Source organism: Ranitomeya variabilis, chromosome 4, assembly GCF_051348905.1.
Source record: "Ranitomeya variabilis isolate aRanVar5 chromosome 4, aRanVar5.hap1, whole genome shotgun sequence".
NCBI lineage: Eukaryota > Metazoa > Chordata > Amphibia > Anura > Dendrobatidae > Ranitomeya > Ranitomeya variabilis.
In genome coordinates this window covers 311,226,853-311,248,700 of record NC_135235.1, presented here as the reverse complement: position 1 = coordinate 311,248,700, position 21,848 = coordinate 311,226,853, and the positions used below count along the sequence as shown (strand labels likewise).

The 21,848-nt window shown below is 47.8% G+C and overlaps 1 protein-coding gene across 2 annotated transcripts in view; it reads left to right on the top strand.

Annotated features, from left to right (window-relative positions):
- ARHGEF16 (Rho guanine nucleotide exchange factor 16) overlaps positions 1-21,848 on the top strand; it is an 88,762-nt gene that overhangs the window by 11,862 nt on the left and 55,052 nt on the right. The gene's annotated exons all lie outside the window — the stretch shown is intronic.

The window sequence follows — 21,848 nt, the reverse complement described above, 5'->3', positions numbered from 1 at the left end:
TACTGAACCCCAATAACAGAGGAGGGACTGTTGACTGTGCGTACAGCACTTCTGGACGGCAACTGGCGGTGTTGGAGCCCAGGGACAGGTGGAGGAGGTAGGAGGAGGTAGGAGGGATTGCCACACACACAGCAGGGGAACAGCTGACGTTACTGAACCCCGATAACAGAGGAGGGACTGTTGACTGCGTACAGCACTTCTGGACGGCAACTGGCGGTGTTGGAGCCCAGGGACAGGTGGAGGAGGAGGAGGTAGGAGGAGGTAGGAGAAATTGCCACACACACAGCAGGGGAACAGCTGACGTTACTGAACCCCAATAACAGAGGAGGGACTGTTGACTGTGCGTACAGCACTTCTGGACGGCAACTGGCGGTGTTGGAGCCCAGGGACAGGTGGAGGAGGAGGAGGTAGGAGGAGGTAGGAGGGATTGCCACACACACAGCAGGGGAACAGCTGACGTTACTGAACCCCAATAACAGAGGAGGGACTGTTGACTGTGCGTACAGCACTTCTGGACGGCAACTGGCGGTGTTGGAGCCCAGGGACAGGTGGAGGAGGAGGAGGTAGGAGGAGGTAGGAGGGATTGCCACACACACAGCAGGGGAACAGCTGACGTTACTGAACCCCAATAACAGAGGAGGGACTGTTGACTGTGCGTACAGCACTTCTGGACGGCAACTGGCGGTGTTGGAGCCCAGGGACAGGTGGAGGAGGAGGAGGTAGGAGGAGGTAGGAGGGATTGCCACACACACAGCAGGGGAACAGCTGACGTTACTGAACCCCAATAACAGAGGAGGGACTGTTGACTGTGCGTACAGCACTTCTGGACGGCAACTGGCGGTGTTGGAGCCCAGGGACAGGTGGAGGAGGAGGAGGTAGGAGGAGGTAGGAGGGATTGCCACACACACAGCAGGGGAACAGCTGACGTTACTGAACCCCAATAACAGAGGAGGGACTGTTGACTGTGCGTACAGCACTTCTGGACGGCAACTGGCGGTGTTGGAGCCCAGGGACAGGTGGAAAAGCAGAGGAACACAATGTAGGCCGAAGCCTGAGAATGTCGAAAGGGAACCTTTAACCCCCCCCCCCAAGGCGTTTGTAGCTGAAAGAGCCAGCTTGTGCAGCACAAAAGATGCAAAAGGAAAAGGTGGCTCTTTTCATCATGCTCCTTGCAAACACAGAACTAAACACTTATAAAATGTGTCCCCTGAAACCGTGAAACCGTCCCGGAGGTGGGACTTTCCTTCGTAATATGACGCAGCACAGCCGTCATTCCTACCCCCCCGGCGCCGTGCCCCGGCTCCTCAGCGTTGTTTGATTCCGTCCCGGAGCCTGCGCTGTTATGTTATCCCGTGGCCAGGCACACTTAGCGCTTCCCATCTTCTGACATCATTTGGTGTCAGGCTGTCTGCGCCTGTGCGGCCGCACTGGCCGAGAGCCCGCCTCGCAGTGTCTTCTGATTTAATCCCACTGGGGGCCTGGGATCCATGGCCATGCGCAGTGCATATCCTCGCCTCTCACTCCCCTCCCTACGGCTTCTTAAGACTGTGCGGTGTCACGGCCGTGGCATGCTATTAGGGACCAGCTGACACCGAACAGTCTGAAGAAGCCATAGGGAGATGAGTAAGAGGTGGAGGTTCAGATATGCACTGCGCATGTCCATGGATCCCAGGCCCCCAGTGGGATTAAATCAGAAGACACTGCGAGGCGGGCTCTCGGCCAGCACGGCCGCACAGGCGCAGCCATCCTGACACCAAATGATGCCAGAAGACGGGCAGCGCTAAGTGTGCCTGGTCACGGGATAACATAACAGCGCAGGCTCCGGGACGGAATCAAACAACGCTGAGGAGCCGGGGCACGGCGCCAAGGGGGTAGGAATGACGGCTGTGCTGCGTCATATTACGAAGGAAAGTCCCACCTCCGGGACGGTTTTACGGTATCAGTGGACACATTTTATAAGTGTTAAGTTCTGCGTGTGCAAGGAGCTAAACAAAAATAGCTACCTTTTCCTTGTGCAGCATTACTGCTGCACAAGGTGGCTCTTTCAGTAACAAACGCCTTGGGGGGGGGGGGGACAGATTCCCTTACATTTCAGTTGTTGTGTCAGCGTGGCGGTCGCAGGACACATTGCCGGCTACACAGCTGGGGATCAGCTGACGTTACTGAAACCCAATAACACTGGGTCGTATGTTTTGACTGTGCAGACGACACTTCTGAGCCTCAACTGGCGGTGTTGGAGCCCAGGAATTACAGTTCAGGTGGTAGAAAGATGAAAACAACAGGAGAACTGGATACTGTAGACAGTCACCTAATTATTTAATCAGGAGGAGGAGTGGCAAATTCCTGTGAGATCCAGGCCTTGTTCATTTTCAGGAAAGTAAGCCGGTCAACGTTATCGGAGGATAGTCGCATGCGACGGTCAGTTAGTACACCACCTGCAGCACTAAAGACACGTTCCGATAATACACTGGCCGCAGGGCAAGACAGCACCTCCAATGCATACTGGCTTAGCTCTGGCCATGTATCCAGCTTTGAGACCCAAAACTTGAAAGGGGAAGAGCCGTCTGGGAGTACAGCAAGAGGGCAAGACATGTAGTCTGTCACCATCTGACGGAACCGTTGCCTCCTGCTGACTGGAGCCGTCTGTGATGGTGTAGACTTTTGTGGGGGGCACAGAAAACTGTGCCACAGTTGGGCCATACTGGTCTTGCCTTGGGCAGAGGCACTGCTTCTGCTCCCTCTTTGTGCAGAGCCTCCACCACTGCCTGGACGCACTGAGCTGCTTTGGAATGCACTAGCAGCACTTCTCTCAGTTGGAATGGAGAAGATGATGGAATTGACCAGTGTGTCTTGGTACTCCCGCATTTTTCGCTCCCGGTTCAACGGTGTGATGAGGCTTTCTACGTTGTCCCGGTAGCGAGGATCGAGGAGGGTGAACACCCAATAATCAGACATGTTGAGAATGTGGGCGATGCGGCGGTCGTTTCTCAGGCACTGCAGCATGTAATCCACCATGTGCTGCAGACTGCCAACTGCCCAAGAAACGCTGTCCCCTGCTGGAGGCGTGATCTCTGCCCGCTCGTCATCACCCCACCCTCGCTGTACACACTGAGTACTGGACAATTGTGTAACTCCCTTTTCTGGACGGATGTCTTCCTCCTCCATTGACTCCTCCTCATCCTCCTCACAAACTGTCCCCTGCCTACGCGTTTGTGAGGAACCACGTGGCGCTGACTGTCCAGAAGATGATGGAAATGGTGAATCCTCATCCTCCACCTCTTCCACAACATCATCCCTTAGCGCTTGCAGTGATTTTTCAAGCAGGCAGATAAGGGGGACAGTCATGCTGACTAGTGCATCATCTGCACTCGCCATCCGCGTGGAATAATCAAAGGGACGCAAAACCTGGCAGACGTCATTCATAGTGGCCCACTCTGTGGTTGTGAAGTCTGTACGGCGCTGACTGCGACTTCTTTGCGCCTGAAGCAGCTGGTACTCCATTACAGCTTGCTGTTGCTCACACAACCGCTCCAACATATGTAACGTGGAATTCCACCTGGTAGGTAGGTCACATATGATGCGATGTTCCGGCAGGCGGTGTCGGCGCTGCAGAGCCGCAATGCGCGCTTTTGCCGTGCTGGAACGCCGCAAGTGAGCACACTCTAGGCGGACCTTGTGCAGCAGTGCATCAAGATCCGGATAGTCCCTCAAAAAGCTCTGCACGACCAAATTGAGCACATGTGCCAGACATGGGATGTGAGTGAGGTTGCCGAGGCCCAGAGCTGCCACCAGATTTCGGCCATTATCACACACTACCATGCCTGGCTGGAGATTCGCTGGCACAAACCACACATCGCTCTCCTGCTTGATGGCATTCCAGAGCTCCTGCGCTGTGTGGCTACGATTCCCCAAAAAAATTAATTTCAAGACGGCCTGTTGACGTTTGGCCACGGCTGTGCTCATGTCGGTCGTAACAGGTACACGTTCATCACGGGTCCATGTGGAGGTGGACTGTGACGGCTCCTGCAGCGATGATTCTGAGGAACTGGTGTAAGAGGAGGAGTCAATGCGTACAGAATGGATTCCTGCAATCCTTGGAGTGGGCAGGACACGTCCTGCGCCACTCGCACGGTCTGTACCCGGCTCAACGACATTAACCCAATGGGCAGTGAGGGAAAGGTATCGCCCCTGTCCATGTTGACTGGTCCACCCATCGGTGGTGAGGTGGACCTTGCTACTGACGGCGTTCAGTAGCGCGTGTTTTATGTGTCCCTCCACATGCTTGTGCAGGGCAGGGACGGCTTGCCTGCTGAAGTAAAAGCGGCTGGGCACATTGTACTGTGGGACTGCCAATGACATCAAGTCACGGAAGCTGTCAGTCTCCACCAGCCTGAATGACAGCATTTCCAGTGACAGAAGTTTGGCAATGCCTGCAGTCAGAGCCTGTGCTCGTGGGTGGTTTGACGAGAAAGGCCGCCTTTTCTCCCATGCCTGTACTACCGATGGCTGTAGACTGGGCTGGGAGTGTGTGGATGACTGGGAAAGTGGTGCTGCGGGTGGAATTACAGCGGGTCTCTGGACAACAGGGCCAGAGGTTCTTCCATGGCGATCCTGGGAGGAAGCCGAACCAGCTGCGTGTGAGCTGGAGGAAGAGGCAACACGAGCTGAAGGGGTGGTAGCTGCCGCTGTTGGTTGGCCTAGCTCTTCAGTGTGTTTTTCTAACTCCGCCGGGTGCCTGGTGCGCACATGTTTCCACATGTTGGAGGTATTGAGGTTGCTGACATTTTTCCCTCTTTTGACTTTTTGATGACACACCTTGCATCTGACATAGCAAATGTCATCTGCAACTGTGTCAAAAAAGGACCAGGCACTGCAAGTCTTGGGAGCGCCCTTTTTGGCTTTTGGAAGAGACATGCTCCTAACGGGTGCCAAAGCGGAGGCTGCAGGATCCGCAGTCTTCCCCCTCCCTCTCCCTCTTTGGGCCGTACGGGGAATCTCTTCCTCAGAGCTGCTCCCACCACCTTCCTGTCCCTCACGCCAAGATGGGTCAAGGACCTCATCATCTACACTACCCTCTGCCCCCAACTGCTCCTCCTGGGTAGTCTCAGCAGCAGAGCACGCACCAGTAAGTGGCACCTGAGTGTCATCATCAGCTGATGCGGCCTGCGATGTGGTGACCGGAGCCACTGGCCCACCCGCCTCTTCAGAGGAAGAGAGAAAAAGCTGTTGGGCATCACTGCACCCTGCCTCTTCTTCCATTTCTCCAATGCTGCTTGGCTGGCCCCCTGTTTCCAAGCCAAGAGATTCAGAGAACAGAAGTAGAGACAGCTCCTGCCCTGGGCTCTCTGTCTGCCTGGGCAATTTGGCAGGTGGTGAAGAGACAGATGGCTGCTCTCCAGTGCTCTGTGTCTGAGAGGATGTGGCACTAATTGAAGTTGATGCATTAGCTGCCATCCATCCGACAACGGCTTCAATTTGTTCTTCACGCAGCAGCGGTGTACGGCGCTCTGACACAAAGCTGCGCATGAACGACTGTTGCCTGGTGAAAGTGGGTGCTGATGAGTCACCGGTGCCCGCAGCAGGCACAGAATCCCCACGTCCCCTCCCTGCTCTGCGCCCACGTGCCTTACTCACTGCCTTCTTCATCTTGGTTGACTGATAAAGATAGTACTTTTCTGCTTAACGGCTTTGTGTGCTTATTCCTGAGCAACTCCTCCTAACAGGTATAAGAAACACTAATTTTCTAAAGTGTGGACTAAACTTTAATATGAGCTAATGTGGCTTACACAAATGTAAAGTGGTGTAACTGGTGTGTTTGGTGAACTTTATTATTTATTTATTTTTTTGGGGCTGAACTGACAACGGATAGAGCTGCAGTCACACGGAGACCGTGCAGACAGCCGTAAACGGCGCTGCAAGGCCCAAAAACCCTCCTCTACGTTATCCTATCTAGTGTTTTTCCACAAATTAGCTGGAGACGGGTGGAAAGACACTAATAGGAATTTTTTGAAAAAATGTGCAGCAGCCTGCACTACTTAAAACAAAATGAAAATTGATTTGGCGGTATGACGCAGTGAACAACCCTGAGCTGGAGACAACCAGGCTATGGCTGCTCACAGACTACAGGGCGAGCTGCAGTCACACGGAGACCGTGCAGACAGCCGTAAACGGCGCTGCAAGGCCCAAAAACCCTCCTCTACGTTATCCTATGTAGTGTTTTTCCACAAATTAGCTGGAGACGGGTGGAAAGACACTAATAGGATTTTTTTGAATAAATTAGCAGCAGACTACACTACTTGGAAAAAAAAAAAAAAGGACAGTATGAGGCAATGAACCACCCTCCCTGAACTGAATACAACCAGCTATGGATGGCCTATGTGGCTGCACTCAGACTAGAGAGTGGGCTGCACTCACACACACACACACACACACAGACCTTGCAGATCGCTGTGAAAACAGCGCTACAAGGCAAAAGCAAGGTGAATAGTAGGTGAACACAGCGGTTGCTAAATTAGCCTTTGGAAAGCACAAAGAAGCAAATCGCTATCTCTAAACTGTCCCTCAGTCAGCAAACAGCGTCCTGTCACTAACTGAATTCACAGCAGAGTGATCGCAAAATGGCGCCAGCGACTTTTAAACTGCATCATGACATCATTTCAGCAGCCAATCACAGCCATGCCAGTAGTTTCATGCCCTCCATGCTGAACAGGATGTGCCCACACTTGAAATCATTCTCATTGGCTGAATTTCTGCATTTTGAATCTGGGAACTTCCGATTCCGGTATCCGATACGCGGCAAGTATCGGAATCCCGGTATCGGAATTCCGATACCGCAAGTATCGGCCGATACCCGATACTTGCGGTATCGGAATGCTCAACACTAGTGATAACAAATTTTTATTTTTTTGTGGCTAAAAATAAACAAAAAGTTGCCATTTTCTGAGGAGATTATCTATCTCTCTCTCTATCTTTCTGGGGTATCAAGCCACACCCGCTCCACATAGCCCCACCCACTCCACATAACCACACTCACTCTACACGCAAAGCCCCGTCCACACGGCCCTCGTTGTTAGCGCACACAGACGGAGACACATTCACCTCGAAAGCCACCCTGCAAAACTCACCGGCTGCAATGTCCCAGGTGCTGTGAGCTACAATCAGGGCAGCTGCCTTCATGGTATCCGTGCGTGGCAGGCACAGGCCACATCTACCTCCGTTGTGTCTAGAATGGAGTTGCTCCTGTGAGGCATGACAATGGAAAGGGAGGATCCTCATGGATTACACTGCTGTGATCATAACAGGAAGTTGCTGTGCACATGTGAGGTGAAAACGAGTGGAGTGATTGATTGGGAAAATGAGTGTGCTATGTATAAAGGAGGAGCATGAGGTGCATTATTATTATTTATTGTTATAGCGCCATTTATTCCATGGCGCTTTACATGGGAGGAGGGGTATACATAATAAAAACAAGTACAATAATCTTAAACAATACAAGTCATATCTGCTACAGGAGGAGAGAGGACCCTGCCCGCGAAGGCTCACAATCTACAAGGGATGGGTGAGAATACAGTAGGCGAGGATAGAGCTGGTCATGCAGCGGTTTGGTTGATCGGTGGTTACTGCAGGTTGTAGGCTTGTCGGAAGAGGTGGGTCTTCAGGCTCTTTTTGAAGGTTTCGATGGTAGGCGAGAGTCTGATGTGTTGTGGTAGAGAGTTCCAGAGTAGGGGTGATACACTAGAGAAATCTTGTATACGATTGTGGGAAGAGGAGATAAAGAGGGGAGTAGAGAAGGAGATCTTGTGAGGATCGGAGGTTGCGTGTAGGTAAGTACCGGGAGACGAGGTCACAGATGTATGGAGGAGACAGGTTGTGGATGGCTTTGTACGTCATTGTTAGGGTTGTGTAGTGGAGTCTCTGGGCAATGGGGAGCCAGTGAAGGGATTGACAGAGGGGAGAGGCCGGGGAATTGCGGGGGGACAGGTGGATTAGTCGGGCAGCAGAGTTTAGAATAGATTGGAGGGGTGCGAGAGTGTTAGAGGGGAGGCCACAGAGCAAGAGGTTGCAGTAGTCAAGGCGAGAGATGATGAGGGCATGGACTGGGGTTTTTGCTGATTCTTGGTTGAGGAATGTATGGATTCGTGAAATATTTTTGAGTTGAAGTCGGCAGGAAGTGGAAAGGGCTTGGATATGTGGTTTGAAGGAGAGATCAGCAACAAGGATTACCCCGAGGCAGCGAGCTTGTGGGACTGGGGAGAGTGGGCAGCCGTTTACTGTAATGGATAGGTTCGTTGGGGGGGTCGCGTGAGATGGGGGAAAGATGATGAATTCTGTTTTGTCCATGTTAAGTTTCAGAAATCTAGCAGAGAAGAAGGATGAAATAGTGGACAGACATTGAGGGATTCTGGTTAGTAGAGAGGTGATATTTGGTCCAGAGATGTAGATCTGTGTGTCGTCAGCATAGAGGTGATACTGAAAGCCATGAGATTCTATGAGCTGTCCCAGGCCAAAGGTGCATGAGGAGGTTGTGTAAAAAGGAGAATTAGGTGCAGGAGTTTTACAGGCAATGTTATACATCAAAGACAACTGCTTAATAGAAAATTCTGTACACCTCATACAACTGCTTAATAGACAATTCCATACAACAAAGACAACTGCTTAAGATGTAATGCCATACACCAAAGACAACTGCTTACTAAGCAGTGGCATATACCAAAGAAATGCTTAAAGGGAACCTGTCACCCCCAAAATCGAAGGTGAGCTAAGCCCACCAGCATCAGGGGCTTATCTACAGCACCCGATGTATCCTAAAAGATGAGAAAGAGGTTAGATTATACTCACCCAGGGGCGGTCCCGCTGCGGTCTGGTCCGATGGGCTTCGCGGTCCGGGTCCTCCCATCTTCTTACGATGGCGTCCTCTTCTTGTCTTCACGCTGCAGCTTCGGCGGAGGCGTACTTTGTCTGCCCTGTTGAGCAAAGTACTGCAGTGTGTAGGCGCCGGGAAAGGTCAGAGAGGTACTGCGGCAGGAAGACAAGAAGAGGACGTCATCCTATGAAGATGGGAGGCCCCGGCCGCGGCGCCCATCGGACCGGACCGCCCGCCCAGGTGAGTATAATCTAACCTCTTTTTTCTCATCTTTCAGGATACACCGGGGGCTTATCTACAGCATTCCAGAATGCTGTAGATAAGCCCCTGATGCTGGTGGGCTTAGCTCACCTTCGATTTTTGGGGTGACAGGTTCCCTTTAATCAGTGCCATACTCCAAAGACAACTGCTTAATAGGCAATGCCATACACAAAGGACAATTGCTTAATAGGTAATTCCATACACCACAGATGACTGCTTAATAGGCAATGTTCATCTTTGCATCAGAAGGAAAAACCAAAAATGTTGTTTATCAAAAGGCTATTGACTGAGTTGATGATAAAAATTTCTATCAATACTTGGGTAATCATTTAGTTAATTTGTGTTGCAAATCTGTAGTGTTGAATATATGATGTGAAATGTTTTTATGTGCAATGTAATCATTACAATTTGTCATTTACTATACCCGGGCAAAGCCGGCCTCTTCAGCTAGTAGTTAATAAATAACATTTCCCACATGTCGACTTTACATCAGCAGAATTTTTGAAGCAACATTTTTTTTTTCAGTACAAAGTTATAAGGCCGGGGCCACACTTTCGAGTGCAATGCGAGAAACTCGAGCATCAATACCCGGCACTGCCGCTGGCATTCGGGACCGAAGCGTGCGGCTGCATAGAAATACATGCAGCCACACACTCTGATCCTGAGTGTCGGCGGCAGTGCCGGGTATTGATGTGAGAGACTCGCGCGAGTTTCTCGCTTTGTACTCGCAAGTGTGACCCCGGCCTAAGGGTTAAAATCTCTGACCAGCTATTTCTCATTTTTCCAGCAAAACGTACAAAACAATTTTATTTTTTAGGGACCACATAACATTTGAAGTGACTTTGAGGGGCCCATATGACATAAAATACCCAAAAGTGACACCATTCTAAAAACTTAACCCCTTAAGGTGCTCAAAACCACATTCAAGAAGTTTATTAATCCTTCAGCTGCTTCATAAGAATTATTGGAATGTGAAAAAAAAAAAATTAACATTTCACTTTTCTCAGTCCGCCATGACAGTACCATGGATAGAGGGGATCCGCCCTTCAGGTACAGGAAACCTACAGGATAAAAGGGTGGTACCTCTTCCCCGCATCAGTTTGGTTTCCTGTCCCTGATGGGAGACCCATTCGGTGTCGGTACCTTAACATCCGAAGATCAACGCGGGATTCCGGAGCCGGCCAGTCCGGGTTCTGGCAGCGGGGAGGGCCCCTGCCACTGGTTGGTGCGGTGTCCGAAGCTGCCACGGCTGGGACCGATGGGTCTGCAGAGTGAGCAGGTGGAAGCGTGGCCGTCGCTCCGGATGGGAGACATGGGCTTCCGGGTTCCGGCCAGCACGCACGAGGATGCGGAGGTGTTCCAAGATGGACGCCGCACCGGAACTAGCAAGGACTTCCGGTTTTCGGGGTGGTGCATGCAAAGTGTGCGCTGAGTGCACCAAGATGGCCGCCCCCCCCCGGATCCGGAAAGGGGCACTTCCGGGTCCCTGCGCATGCGCAGAAGAAGAAAAAAGAAAAAGCTTCCCCAGCGACGCAGCTACAGGGGGAGGGACTGGTAATAGGCGCCAAACTTTAAAAGAGCAGTGAATTGTGGAGCTCCCTGCTGCATGCCGTCCCAGGTAATAACCATGGAGGACAGCGACCAGCAACTCCAGCTGCAGCTGCTACCACCAGCGACAGAAATCGGAGGTACAGAGGAAACGGTCATCTGCTGAAAATCGGAGTACTAGGTCCAGTAGTTACTCCACACAATGTAGCAAGAACTGCAGCGTGGTAAACCAGTTACCATCTCCAGAACCCACGTTGCCGGATCCTACCCCTCCCCCAGAACCGATACCTGCGGCTGCGTTAGATTGGTGACTGATTTTCGTGAAAGTTCACTGTTGTAATTGGGGTCCCCTCTTCTCCATTTATTTTAGGCAAGGAAAAGAGCGGGGAAAACAAAACACAGAACCTGCCCCTTGTGCGAAAAGGCCCTACCACAGTCGTGGGATAAGAAGCTTTGCGACTCCTGTATAGGACGAGTTCTCTGTGAGGAAACCTCAATCTTTGCCACTGAATTAAGATCCGTGATCATGTCTGAGGTAAAGAGGTGGTTAAAGGGAACCTGACACCCCCCCCCCAGTCATTTCAAACTAAAAGAGCCACCTTGTGCAGCAGTAATGCTGCATTCTGACAAGGTGGCTCTTTTAGTTCTGGGTGCTGTAACTAGAGAGATAATCAGTTTTATAATTTGTCCGAAATACCTGGTGTTAAGTCAAGTAGGCTGGCGTTTCCCCCCCTGTCCCGCGATGTGAATAAATCATAAGTCACTGCGGGACTGGGATTCACAAGCAGGACGGCCGCGCAGGCGCAGTCAGCTGGACTGCATATGAGGAAAGACGGGCAGCGCTCACTGCGCCTGCACCAGGCAGGGGAAAAGAGCGCAGGCGCCGGCTACTTTTGAAAACAGCGGTGAGGAGGAGGCGGCGCCCAGCGCCAAGAAGATGTGAGTGACAGCTGTGTGCTGTCTGAAGAAGGGGGGAAACGCCGGCCCACTTGACTGAACACCAGGTATTTCGGACAAATTATAAAACTGATTATTTCTCTAGTTACAGCACCCGGAACTAAAAGCCACCTTTTCAGAATGCAGCATTACTGCTGCACAAGGTGGCTCTATTAGTTTGAAACGACTGGGGGGGGGGTGACAGGTTCCCTTTAAGTCCCTTAAAGGAGGGGAGAAGGCCAAAAGAAAGGAATCTATAGTTTTATTCCCACTCCGATTCCTCTAGTTCCTAAAGTAGGGACTCAGATATACGGGACTCTTCCTTCTCTTCCTCGGATGGTGAAAGTGGGGGCCGTCATTGTTTTCCCCAAGACAAAGTAGATGCACTTGTGAAGTCAGTAAGATCTACTATGGGAGTGTTGGATCCTCGCCCTGACAAAACGGTTAAGGACATAATGTTTGGGGGGGTTAGGCCAAAAACGGCAGAAAGTTTTACCCCTTAATGAGAACATCCAAGCCTTAATTAAAAAGGAGTGGGAAAACCCAGACATAAAAAAACTCGTCGGTACCCTCCCTTAAAAGGAAATATCCCTTTTGAGGAGGAGGCTTCCACTTCATGGGATAAAGCCCCTAAGCTTGACGTTGCGGTGGCTAAGGCCTCAAAAAATTTGCATCCCCCTTTTGAGGACATGGTAACTCTGAAGGATCCCCTTGATAAAAGAGCTGACACTTTTCTTAAAGGGGCCTGGGAATCAGCAGGGGGAAGTTTGAGACCAGCCATATGTACTTTTAGATCCCTAATGATATGGGTCGACAACTTAGAAAAGCAACAGCGGGATGGGGTACCTAGAAATAAGGTCCTGGAATCCATCCCTATGATAAAAAGAGCAGCGGCTTTTTTGGCAGATTCATTGGCTAACTCAGTCAAACTCATATCTAAGTCCTCTGCCCTTTCAAATGCAGCTCGTAGAACACTGTGGCTAAAGAGTTGGCTGGGTGACTTACAAACTAAGCTAAAACTTTGCTCAATCCCATGTGAAGGCAGATTTCTCTTTGGGGAGACCCTGGATGATATCTTACAAAAAGCAGGGGATAAGAAAAAAGGTTTCCCTAATTTGGCCCCACCATTAATAAAACGGCCCTTTCGGAATAGGAAATTTTTCCGGAGGAGACCCCCGAGTGAGCAGACCAAATGGGACGAAGGGAAGAGGAGAGACAGGGGTTTCCTTTTCGGTAATTCCTCACGGGATAAAAAGACCCCTAAGTGACAGCTCCCCCAGGGTGGGAGGAAGCCTATCTCAGTTCCTCCTGGCCTGGGAAAAAATTTTAACCAGCCCCTGGATATTAAACTTGATCGAATCGGGGCTTCGGATAGACTTTATTTCCCTACCTGCCCAAAACTATGTGGTAACTCCCCTGAGGTCCTCCCCCCAACAACAAGAAGCCCTAGAACAAGAAATAATAAAACTTATAGACAAAGCCGTCATCCAGGAAGTCCCCCCTCTTGAAAAAGGGAAGGGATTTTATTCCCCGTTATTTCTAGTTCCAAAGCCAGATGGATCCTTCCGAACAATAATAAACTTACGGAAGTTAAACAGTTATGTGAAAAAAAAAGAAATTCAAACTGGAGTCAATAAAATCGACTATCAAAAATCTGTTTCCGAGCTGGTTTATGGTAGTACTGGATCTCAGCGACGTGTATTATCACGTCCCCATTCACAAGAACTCTCAAAAATTCCTCAGACTAGCGGTGACCATGAAAGGAGAAGTAAGTGAATACCAATACAGAGCCCTTCCCTTCAGCATATCAATCGCACCCCGCATATATACCAAACTAATAGCGGAAATGATGGCTCGTCTGAGAGAAAAAGACATCTTGATAGTTCCATACTTGGACTATTTTTTCATTGTGAGCAACTCGGCCCAGCACTGCAGGCAACAGTGCGACAGAGTGATAAATACCATGAGGGTACGTGTCCACGTTCAGGATGGCCGGCGGTTTGGACGGAGCGGCAAACCCGCTCCGCCCACTTCTGTGAAAATGCTGGATGTGTTCATTGCACACATCCGGCATCATCGCACCCCACACATAGGGCCCTGTGTTTTACCTTGCGGCGGCGCAGCATTGCCACAAGGTAAACGGACATGCTGCGATCTTAAAAGACGCGCCACATGTCCGGAATCGCAGGGCCAGGCTTAGTGGCTCTGCGCAGCGTCAAACACGCAGCGTTTCCTGAATGTGGAAACATACCCTAAGAAATTTAGGCTGGCTTATAAACCTGCAGAAATCGAAGCTAGAGCAGACCAGGGTTCAGGAATTTTGGGGTCTGACATTGGACTCTACAAAACAAGAGTGCCGCCGCCTAGATCAGAAAAAGCAAAAGATAATAAGTCTTGTATCAAAAGCTTTCTTAAACCCATCTATGACTTTAAGAAGGGTGATGTCACTACTGGGGTCCCTTTCTGGCTGTCTACCAGCAGTTCAGTGGGCACAACTACACACGAGATCTCCAGTGGGACATTTTGAAAAACCAGGTTACATTATGGTTTTCTTTTTTAGCAAGTCACATGACTCTTAAGTTCAGCCACTACTCATTCCCTAGTTTGGTGGATGAATTCCAACAACCTGTCAAAAGGGATTCCCTGGGTAATAGAAGTATCTTGGATAGTTACCACAGACGCAAGTCCCACGGGGTGGGGAGCTCACCTGGGCAACAAAGTTATTCAAGGGATTTGGACAGGTCAGGAACACGAGGCATCCTCAAATCAAAAAGAACTCTGGGCAGTGGGCCGCGCCTTATTAACTTTCCTACACAGCCTACGGGGCCATCATGTTCGAGTATTTTTGGACAATCGGGTGGTGGTAGCCTACCTAAACCACCAGGGGGGACCAGATCTCAAACCCTAATGGATGGCACTTCCGAAATTTTCAACTTAGAAGAAAACAATTTTCTATACCTTTCCGCGCTGCATATTCGAGGAGTAGAGAATCAGAAGGCAGACTTCCTGAGCCGTACCCAATTAAAACAGGACGAATGGAGATTAAATCAGTCCATTTTCAATCAGATCATAGAACTATGGGGGAGTCCTGTAATAGACCTGTTTGCCAACAGGAAAGTGAAAGCCTTTTGTTCTCTAGATCCCAGGGGGAACCCTTAGGCCTTAGATGCTTTCATGATCCGTTGGACACAGAGTCTTGCGTATGCCTTTCCCCCAACTATCCTCATCCCAGCAGTTCTGCGGAAAGTCAGGGAGGACAGGTCAAGGCTCATTTTAATAGCCCCCTTCTGTCCCAAAAGAACCTGGTTTTCCTGGCTGAGGATGCTATCTGTCACCGATTCTTGGGTTCTTCCGGATCTTCCGGACCTTCTGTCTCAGGGACCGGTGTTCCACCCTCAGAGAATCTCCACCTAACAGCGTGGAATTTGAAAGGACGTTGCTGAAGGGAAGAGGTTTGTCGGATAAATTAGTCTCCATGCTAATGAAAAGTAGGAAAATAGTAACCACTAAAATCTATGGCAAGACCTGGAAAAAATTTCTGTCCACCTCCGGGGTTAGATTACAGGATGGGGGTCCCAATTACTGAGATCTTAGAATTCCTACAGAAGGGTCTAGAACTGGGCCTCCCAGTAAGTGCCTTAAAGGTACAGGTAGCAGCGCTAGGAGCTTTATGCAATGAAAGTATAGCTGGCAGTCCTTGAGTAAAATGATTTATTACAGCTGCTGCAAGGTCTAGACCATTAACTATTCAAAGACAGCCACCCTGGGACTTGAATCTAGTCTTATCAGCTTTAACAAATTCCCCGTTTCGAGCCTGTAGAGTCAATACCCCTTAAAACCTTATCACTTAAAACTGCCCTAACATCAGCCCGGTGAATAGGTGATCTCCAAGCCCTGTCTGCCAGTCCTCCCTTCACAAAAATCCTGGACGATAGGCAGGGTCAGGTTTTAGGATACTGTCTACCAAAAGTAGCATCCAGATTCCATATGTCCCAGGAGATAATCCTGCCTTCCTTCTGTCCAGACCCTAAGAATAAGAAAGAAGAAAAATGCCACACATTAGATGTGAGAAGTGTCTGGTTCAGTACCTAGAATCCACCAAAGGTATAGGAAGGAAGGGTCTCTCTTTGCTTTCAGGGTCCCAGGAAAGGACTCAAAGCTTCCAAGGGCACTATAGCACGTTGGATAACAGATGCGATAGCCTTGGCATACTCCTCTACCGGGAACGTAGTTCCAGAGGGGCTGAAAGCTCATTCCACAAGAGCTATGGCGACCTCCTGGGTCGAAAGGTAGAGGTATCAATAGATCAAATCTGTAAAGCGGCCACCTGGTCATCACCTTCAACCTTTTTCAGACACTACCGTCTAGACCTAGCCTCTTCATCTGACTTGACCTTCGGAAGAAGGGTTCTGTAGGCTGTGGTCCCTCCCTAAGCAATAATCTCTGCAATTCTCTCTGTGGTGCTGTCATGGGGGACTGAGAAAAGGCATTGTTACTCACCGATAATGGTATTTCTCAGAGCACATGGCAGCACCCGCTTATTCCCCCCCCCCCCCCATCATGTGTGCGGTGAGCACATTCTATTGTATGAAGTGTGTTTTTTTATATAGACACGGCGTGCACCTGTTAAACAGTACGACAAAGGACCTCCGATGCTCTGTAAGCCAACTGATGCGGGGGGAGAGGTATCTCCCTTTTATCCTGTAGGTTTCTGTCCCTGAAGGGCGGATCCCCTCTCTCTGGTAGTGCTGTCATGGGCTCTGAGAAATACCGTTATCGGTAAGTAACTATGCTTTTTGTCACACAAATTTTACTTTAGACTCAAACTTTTTTATTTTTGCAAGGGTAACAGGAAAAAATGAACAACAAAATTTGTTGTGCAATTTCTCCTGAGCATACAGATACACCATATGTATGGGGAAAATGTTTGCGCACACGGTACGGCTCGGAAGGGAAGGAGCGCCATTTGACTTTTTGAATGTTAAAATTGCTTGAAAAATTTGCGGACTCCTTGTTGTGTTTGGAGAGCCCCTGATGATAATAATTTTATTTATATAGCGCCAACATATTCCGCAGCGCTTTACAAATTATAGAGGGGACTTGTACAGACAATAGACATAGCAGAAATCACAGTTCAAAATAGATACCAAGAGGAGTGAGGGCCCTACTCGCAAGCTTACAAACTATGAGGAAAAGGGGGAGACACGAGAGGTGGATGGTAACAATTGCTTTAGTTATTTGGACCAGCCATAATGTAAGGCTCGGGTGTTCATGTAAAGCTGCATGAACCAGTTAACTGCCTAAGTATGTAGCAGTACAGACACAGAGTGCTATTAACTGCATAAAGTGTAAAGTGTATGAGAACATGATGCAAGGAACCTGGTTATGGTTTAAATTTTTTTTTTTTTTTTTTTTAATGGGCCACACAGGGATAGTTAGGTTAATGCGTTGAGGCGGTAGGCCAATCTGAACAAATGAGTTTTTAGGGCACGCTTAAAACTGTGGGGATTGGGGATTAATCGTATTAACCTGGGTAGTGCATTCCAAAGAATCGGGCAGCACGTGTAAAGTCTTGGAGACGGGAGTGGGAGGTTCTGATTATTGAGGATGCTAACCTCAGGTCATTAGCAGAATGGAGGGCACGGGTAGGGTGGTAGACTGAGACCAGAGAGGAGATGTAGGGTGGTGCTGAGCCATGGAGTGCTTTCTGGATGAGGGTTGTAGTTTTGTACTGTATTCTGGAGTGGATGGGTAGCCAGTGTAATGACTGGCACAAGGTAGAGGCATCGGTGTAACGGTTGGTGAGGAATATGATCCTGGCAGCAGCATTCAGGACAGATTGGAGAGGGGAGAGTTTGGTGAGAGGAAGGCCGATTAGTAGAGCGTTACAATAGTCCAGACGAGAATGAATAAGTGAGACAGTATGAGTTTTTGCAGGGTCGAAAGTAAGAAAAGGGCGAATTCTAGAAATGTTTTTGAGATGCAGATAAGAAGAGCGAGCCAGTGATCGGATGTGGGGGGGTGAATAAAAGCTCAGAATCGAGTATGACCCCAAGGCAGCGGGCATGTTGCTTTGGAGTAATGGTGCAACCGCACACTGAGATGGCAATGTCAGGCAAAGTTAGGTTAGTAGAGGGAGAGAACACGAGGAGTTCAGTTTTTGACAGGTTCAGTTTCAGATAGAGGGAGGACATGATGTTAGAGACAGCGGTAAGACAATCACTGGTGTTTTCTATAAAGGTCGGCGTGATATCAGGAGAAGTGTATAATTGGGTGTCGTCAGCATAGAGATTGTACTGGAAACCAAATCTACTGATTGTTTGTCTACTGATGTGCCTAAAGAGTGGAAAACCACCACAAGTGACACCATTTTGGAAGCTAGACCCCTCAAGCGATGTATCTATATGTGTGATGAGCACCTTGAATGCCCAGCTGTTTCACAAAAGTTTATAACAAAGAGCCATGAAGATAAAAAAAAATTAAAAAAATTTCAGCCTGAAATTTTTTTTCACAAGGATAGCGGGATAAAATGGACCTAAAAATTTGTTGTGCAATTTCTCCTGAGTACGCCAATAACCCAAATGCGGTTGAAAACTACTTTTGAGCACAGTGCAAAGCTCAGAAGGGAAGAAGCGCCACATTGGAATTCATATTGTGTTGTACTGGCTTTAGGCTATGTGCACATGTTGCAGATTTGGCTGTGGATCCGCAGCGGATTGGCCGCTGCGGATTCGCAGCTGTTTTCCATGTGGTTTACAGTACCAGGTAAACCTATGGAAAACCAAATCCGCAGTGCCCATGGTGTGGAAAATACAGCGCGGAAATGCTGCATTGTATTTTCCGCAGCATGTCAATTCTTTGTGTGGATTCCGCAGCGTTTTACACCTGCTCCTCCATAGGAATCCGCAGGTGTAAAACCGCAGGTGAAATCCACACAAAAACCGCAGGAAATCTGCTGTAAAACGCAGTGCGTAATACCTGTGGATTTTGCTACAAAAACGGTGCGGAAAAATCCACAACTTGGGCACATAGCCTACGTGTGCCATGTCACGTTGGCAGAGCCCTTAAGGTGCTAGAACAGCAGAACCCCCCCATAAGAGACCCCATTTTAGAAACTACACCTCTCAATGAATTCACCTAGGGGTGCACTGATCATATTGACACCACAGGGGGGTCACAGAATATTATACCATTGGGCAATGAAGAAAACAATTATTACATTTTTACCTCCAAAATTTTGTTTACATTTTGACACCGGAATATGGGTAAAAGTAGCACAAAAATTTGTCCCACAATATCTGCTAAATGTAGAAATGCCCCATATGTGGCAGTATACTACTGTTTAACCATTTGGTGACACTCTGGAGGGACGGAGTGCTGTTGGGAAATAGAGCTCTGTCTCGCCATATGGCTAAGCAGTACTGTTATACAAGAGGCATCCTGGAGCATAGATTTTCCTAGAATAGTTTGTGGACTCCATGTACAGAGCCCCTAAGTGCTAGAAGAGCAGAATCCCTTCCCAAAGTGATCCCATTTTGGAAAGTATACCCCTTTGGGAATTTATCTACAGGTATAGCGACTATTTTGACTCCATTGGCGTTTTGAAGAAATAAGCAGCAGTGTATGTTGCTGAGTGAAAATTGCAAACTGCAATTGTAGTGACCACTACGTGGTAGTGCACGTACATTGTGGCCAGCTCATGCATCTGTAGATTAGGCAGGCTCTCATCGCTACAGAAATGCCAAATGTGGGCACTAACTGTGATTTAGGCACACTGTGGGGCTCGGAAGGGAGAAGGGGATTTGGGAGCACAGAATTTCCTGCGTTTTTTTTTTTTTTTGTCAGCGAGGAGCCATAAAGCTTTTTCAGAGCCTTTGTGCTACCAGTAATGCGGAAGCCCCCTATATTTCTGTTAACAGATGATGGACCTAGGTGGAGACTAGCTTTTTTTTGTGGATTGAGTTGAAGCTTTTATTGGGAACATTTTATATAACATTTATCCTGTTCTCTACACTGAGCGCTCGCATCAGGGTTTCCCTTTAAATCTTCAAGTGATGTAATTCAAATTAAACCCCTGAGAGATCCATTCACTATAAAGAGGCAGCAGAGGTACTCTGAACTCCGTCTGGTGTCTGTTCAGCGGTGTTCTTTGTTTTGTTTTTTCCAGAGATGCAGAAAACTGTGGCCAATGGTACTTTTATGTACTCCTAATAAAAATAAAAAGACGCTGGATCACAGGTCAGACAGCATCCACAATTCCTCCATCTTCTTCATTATAGGGAGTCGGGGGTCCTGTCTGAATCACATAATTCTAAGATTAACACGGAAACCCCAGTGTAAGAGCTCAGAGTAGAGCATAGGATAAATGAGCCGAGCCTTACTGCAATCTTTGGGAGGCAGAATGTACAAATCAACAGCAGGTGAAGAATTGGTTTTATTTATTTTGTACGGGCGGTGTAAGTGACTAGATGGCTTTATTCTTCAGGTAGGTGCGATTACTGCGATACCAGATTTATATTGGGTTTTTTGTTTGGCCGCTATCACACACTAAAATACGCTTCGCTTCTTTTTTTTTTTTTTACAAAAACAAATTTTTGCATTGCTGTATTTTGAGAGATATTTTTCCATATTTCGACCAACAGAGTCATGTAAGGGCTTATTTTTTTGTGGGATGAGTTGACATTTTTATTGGTACCATTTTCCGGTTCTCTTTTTTTTTTTTTTTTTTTTTTTTATCGCTTTCCATTACAGTTTTTGTGAGGTAGAATAAATAGAAAACAGCAATTCAGGAATTGTATTTTGTTTTTGTTTTGTTCTTTTATATGCCATTCCTAAAATTTGCAGTTTTATTCTTCAGGTCAGCGCGATTACAGCGATACACCATTTATATTGTTTTTTTAATATATATATGTTTTGGAGCTTTTACACAAAAATATTCTTGTATCGCTTTATTTTGAGAGCTATAACTTTTTTTTTTTTTGCTGAGTAATCTGTATGTTGCCTTGTTTTTTGCGTGACAACGACTTTTTCAGCAATACAATTTTGGTTTACATTCGTCTTTTTTTATCGTGTTTTATTCCACTTTTTTGTTTGGTGGTATGATAAAGTATGTTTTCTTCTTTTTTTTAATTTTTTTTATTTTTACGGTGTTCATTAAAGGTTTTAACTAGTGAAATAGTTTTTATAGGTCGAATCGTTACGGACGTGGCGACACAAAATGTGTGTAGCTGTATTGTATTTTTGTTTTTTGTCATAATATTTATGGGTGCAGTATATGCACTGGGCATGATCTAATTAACTCGCTAGTGCCTGGTGACCCTTCGGGTCAACATAACAAAGGTCAGAAACCCATGATGATGTTGCGGGGTTGCCGATTCAAGGGCAGAGGGGGCTTTCTTCCCTCTGCCTGTTTGCTAAATGCAGCAATTGCAGCATTTAGGAGTTAAAGTGCTGGGAGCAGTGCGAGCACCACTCCTGGCACTAGGATACTTCCAAGGTCGTTAAGTACCTGAACGTTTGGATGTACAGTATTTAAGGTCGTTAATGGTGTTTATCATTTGGGTTATGGTGCAGTTTTCTATTTTACTTCAGTTTTTTCATAAAACAGCATTTTTAGTGGGCAAATATTTTTTCCGTTATTTTTTCATACTTTATTTTTAGTGATGAGCGAATATACTTGTTACTCGAGATTTCCCGAGCACGCTCGGGGGTCCTCCGAGTATTTTTTAGTGCTCGGAGATTTCGTTTTTCTTGCCGCAGCTGAATGATTTACATCTGTTAGCCAGCATAAGTACATGTGGGGGTTGCCTGGTTCGTAGGGAATCCCGACATGTACTTATGCTGGCTAACAGATGTAAATCATTCAGCTGCGGCAATAAAAACGAAATCTCCAAGCACTAAAAAAATACTCGGAGGACCCCCGAGCGTGCTTGGGAAATCTCGAGTAACGAGTATATTCGCTCATCACTATTTATTTTAAATATTTTTTTTAAAAAAAGTTATCCTCTTTAAAGACAAATTGTGTGGGAAAGATGGATTGCCATGTTGGCATTCAAGGTGGTCAAACCTTTGCTTCAGTCGGTACCAGAGAAGTCTGTAGCAGTTCACCAAGTGTGCTTAAATACTATTAAAGAATATTTATTTTCTTATTTATTTTTTAATCTGCTCCCCATATGGTCTGATTTCATAACTTGCCATATCCTTATCTGCTGTAACCCTATAGCATTAGTAGTAACTTATA